The sequence below is a fragment of the Penaeus chinensis genome, chromosome 12, assembly GCF_019202785.1.
Source record: "Penaeus chinensis breed Huanghai No. 1 chromosome 12, ASM1920278v2, whole genome shotgun sequence".
In the NCBI taxonomy this organism is placed as follows: Eukaryota; Metazoa; Arthropoda; class Malacostraca; order Decapoda; family Penaeidae; genus Penaeus; species Penaeus chinensis.
This window is the reverse complement of record NC_061830.1, coordinates 25,104,662-25,109,661: the sequence shown is the minus strand read 5'-3', so window position 1 is coordinate 25,109,661 and position 5,000 is coordinate 25,104,662.

Genomic DNA, 5,000 nt, shown 5'->3' with positions numbered 1-5,000 from the left:
GATTTATCGAACAAGATCTATGTTTGGAATGCCATTCATTATTATTTGAGAGAGAGAGCGAGAGAGAGAGAGAGAGAGAGAGAGAGAGAGAGAGAGAGAGAGAGAGAGAGAGAGAGAGAGAGAGAGAGAGAGAAAGAGAAAGAGAAAGAGAAAGAGAAAGAGAAAGAGAAAGAGAAAGAGAAAGAGAAAGAGAAAGAGAAAGAGAAAGAGAAAGAGAAAGAGAAAGAGAAAGAGAAAGAGAAAGAGAAGAAAGAGAAAGAGAAAGAGAGAGAGAGAGACGGACAGACAGACAGACAGACTCAGACACAGACACAGTGTATCTGTGTCTGTAAGTGTGTATGTGTAAGCGTCTTCATCTGTATTGCATCATTGAGATTTTGATGCTCTGGCTTTCCACTCTCTGTTTGCACCGAAGGAGCCTCGGCCTCGACTGCCCCGGCCTGTCCGCCAGCGCCAGGGCTAGGTAAACATCGGCGGAAAGAAGAACAAGGGGGGAGGGGGGGGGTTAAGGAGATGCAGAAGACGCAAACTCGTTAGTAATTCTTGGAGAGGAAGGGAGGGGGTGAGAGGGTGGGAGCGGCGGGGAGAGAAATGAAGGAGGACGACAAGAAGTGATTGGGGATGGAAGAAATTGAGGAAAGGAAGGAAGAAGAAAGATCGAGGAATGAGGTAGTAGGGGAAAATCGGGGTGAAGAGGAGGAGAAAGAGGAGGTATGAGAATAGGAAGGAGGTAGTAAGGATGGGATGAGGTGAGGACGAAGAGGAAGAGGAGGAAATAAGGAAAGGATTGAAAGAGGAAGAGGAGGCAAGGAAAGAAGGTAATGAGGGAGGAATGGGAAGAGGAAGAGGAGGCAAGAGGAAGGAGGAACGGGGGGAGGGAGTGGGGGCAGGGTGATCAAAGGCAAGACTCTCGTGTGGCTTTAGATCAGCCGACCGGAATTTTTCTTTTGATCGCTTCCTTCGACTGGGAATGAGGATTGATTCCGGGAGAGGAAGGAGAGGAAGGGGAGGAAGAGGGAGAAGAAGGACGGAAGTAGAAGACGGAAAAGATGAGAAAGAGGGAATGAAATGGGGAGATGAGGCGTGGGAGGAAAGGAGGAAGCCGAACAGGAGGAGAAAACGAAGCTGATAAAGAAGAGGAATAGCAGCAGCAGCAAGAAGAAGAGAAAGAGGAGGAGGAAGAATGTGAGTAAAAGGTAGATGGGAGAACAAAGGAAGGAGGAAAGGTATTAAAAAGGAAGAGGATGGTTGTAAAAGGAAGAGGAAGAACGGACAAAGAGGAAAAGACATAATGAGAAGTAACGGAGAGGGAAAGGGAAGTGGCGTCGCGAGCTCTAAGCAAGAGCTTGTGAGGGAAGCTCAGCGCCGGCGAATCGTGAGTGTTGTTGCGACCCTGATTTCTCGAAATACTGTTAGGTGATTTGCAACGACACCGCGGTCACCTATTTGATTGCAGTCGAAGCCTTATATTGCAAGGGCAAATGGAAGGAGACGAGTATTTGCTCTGACGAGAAGAAATGCTTTGAGGAAATGTATTTCAACACCGATGCAGCGCCCGTGAATTGCATGATTTTCAAGATCAAATTATCTGCAATGCGTTTGTTCTGTTCACGATCGCTCTGTACACTCACTCACTCTCTGTACATTCATACATTTTAAAACTATATTATAAAGAGGTGAAGATTTAGATACATGTTGCAATTATAATATGCACTATAGTTTTAAAATGTATTAAGTGAGTGTACACGAGCGATCGTGAACAGCAGAACAAACGCATTGCAGATAATTTGATCTTGAAAATCATGCAACTCCCGTCCACCCTTTACTCTTCTTTTCTTCTTCTTCTTCTTTTCTTCTTCTTCATCTTCTTCATCTTCTTCGTCTTCTTCTTCTTTTTTATTTGTCTATTCCTTTTTCTTCTTCTTCTTCTTCTTCTTCTTCTTTTACACACACACACACACACACACACACACACACACACACACACACACACACACACACACACACACACACACACACACACACATACGTGTGTGTGTATGTATGTGTATGCATATGTACATATGCACACATATGAGTGGGTATGTGTGCATGTACGTGTGTGTGCATTCACTGACGTATTTCCATCTTTCCCCGAAAGAGATGAATTTCATCTCTGGGATTCTGGAGAGACGAGAGGAGAATTGTTTCGACATGAAAACGAAGAGATGAAAGCCACAATGAAAAGAAATCACACCAAAAGGAAATAGGAAGAAAAGTAGAGGCACAGCAGAGGCCCAAAAAAGACGAGGAAAAGGAGGAGAAAGCGAAAGTCGACGAGGAAAAGATAAGATTAAAAGCAGGAGGAGCGGAGGAAGAACAAGGAGAAAAAGGAGGAAAGGAGGAATTGGAAACGGGATTGATGAAATTGTGTCTGTTAACTGAAGATCGGAAAGCGGGGGAAAGAGAGAAGGGAAAATAAAGAGCGGAAAATTACGTCGGGAAATGAGAAACTCCTCGGGTGGCGGCCAGGCAGGATGTCTCGGCGAGGGAGCGGGGGCTCGAGGAGACCTTGGGGAAAGGAGAGGGAGAAGGAGAGGGAGAGGGAGAAGAAGGAAAGGGAGAGGGGGAGCGGGGAGGGGGAGGGAGAAGGAGAAGAAGAAGAAGAAGAAGGAAAGGGAGAGGGGGAGGGGGAGGGGGAGGGGGAGGGAGAAGGAGAAGAAGAAGAAGAAGAAGGAAAGGGAGAGGGGGAGGGGGAGGGAGATCAGAAGGGAGAAAGTGAAGAAGGAAAGGGAGAGGGAGAAGGAGAGGGAGAGGGAGAGGGAGAGGGAGAGGGAGAAGGAGAAGGAGAAGGAGAAGGAGAAGGAGAAGGAGAAGGAGAAGGAGAAGGAGAAGGAGAAGGAGAAGGAGAAAGAAAAGGAAAATGACAAGGAGAGGGAGAAGGAGGAGGAGGAGAGAAAGAAGGGAAGGAGGGAGAGGGAAGGGAAGGAAAGGAAGGGAAAGAGGGAGAGGGAAAAGGAAGGGAAGGAAGAAGAGAAGGGAGAGGGAAAGGGAAGGAGGGGGAGGAAACGAAGGAAGAATTGGGAGGGGATATAAATACGAGAGAGAAAACGACGGAGTGAAGGAGGTATAGAGAGACTGGAAGTGGAAATAACTGAATGGGGAAGTAAACAAGGGAGGCAGGTGAAGAAAGGGGAAAGGAAGTTATAAGGAAGAAAAAAAGAAGAAGAAATATAATAGTGGAAGGGAAGGGAAGAGAAAAGGAAAAGAAAGGAAGGATAAGAGAGAGAGAGAGAGAGAGAGAGAGAGAGAGAGAGAGAGAGAGAGAGAGAGAGAGAGAGAGAGAGAGAGAGAGAGAGAGAGAGAGAGAGAGAGAGCGTACTGCCAGCATAATAGTTAATGACCCTGTCACCGTCAGGAACGGCTAGGGAGAGGGGGGAAGGGGTAATGAGAGGGCAGCAGTTGACCCCAGTCAGCGAAGGTCAAATTTGCCATCGGGTCGAGGGAAGGAGGCAATCTCAGGTTACTCAAGACACATTTGTCGCGTGTTATGCTCTGGTGGTCCGCCGAAGGACAGGAATTTCAGCGAAACATTCATCGGCGGCCGCGGGAGCTCGAGCCGAATGCATAGGTCATGTGACGAGCGCCAGAGACAGCCAGCGTCTTGTGCACGAAGGCCGCTCTCCTGCCGCGCGGAATGGAGAGCGGCGAGGGCGAATCCGTCGCTAATTCCAGCTTCATACGAAGAGCGAGTCGGTCGTCATTTTCTTGGCTTGTGGTTTTCAAGTCTGCCGTTCTGTTTATACGCCTTTGACCGAGTTTTTTTTTTTTAGCACATGTTATTTGTTAAAGTCTGGGAAACGACATGCATGTGACGTTAATAAGGGGGAAAAATTGTTTCTTGATCGGCACTCAGGAAATGTGAAAATATTTGGTAGATTTTTTGTTTGGTAAAAACGTATTAAGTGTTAATGTATACTATGTATTTATATATACACACACACACACACACACACACACACACACACACACACACACACACACACACACACACACACACACACACACACACACACACACACACACACACACACACACACACACACACACACACACACACATACACATACACAGACACATACATACACACACACACACACACACACACACACACACACACACACACACACACACACACACACACACACACACACACGCACACACACACACACACATACACATACACAGACACATACATACACACACACACACACACACACACACACACACACACACACACACACACACACACACACACACACGCACGCACGCACGCACACACACACACACGCACAAATATGTATGTATTTATGTGTGTAGGTGTTAAGGTAGGTAGGTATGCATACAGATGCAGATTAGCTAGATATGGTCGTACATTTATTATTGTACTAAAGCGTTTTTTGTGTGGACCGACGGGGAAAGTACAGCATGTCAGAGTTTGATTTCTTTCACTGTCCATCTTCTGTAGAATCACAGGCCGCAGGGTTGGCTCGGAAGCATCTCATCTTCTTTGGTATTATTTCTCGATGCGAATATCTCGTCGCAAATAAAGGCTGGACACGTGCGCGCGATGACGCCAGGAAGGCATCCCTCTCACCCAACGATAAAGGCCGATAGAGACCCCCCCCCCCCCCCCACCCCGCGCCCATTCGTAACCTGTGTCCAACCCTTCCCCTCGGTCCTCACCCCCATTTCAGTCGTGACCCCTCCGCAACCCCCTCGCTCCCTCCCCGACGCCCCCCCCCCCTCACCCGGGACAAATGTTCTTGGCTGACCGCGCACAGGTCGCTCACTCACCAAGGGATCATCATAGGTAACCTGACCTCCCATTATGGGTAACTTGACCTCCTTCCGCCCGGGAGTGCCAAGGGGCCTCTCTCGCTTTGGGGCAGGTTGTTGGAGGGCGGGGGGGGGGGGGGGGGAGAAGGGGGCATGGGGAAAGGGGAGGGGTGAGGAGGAGG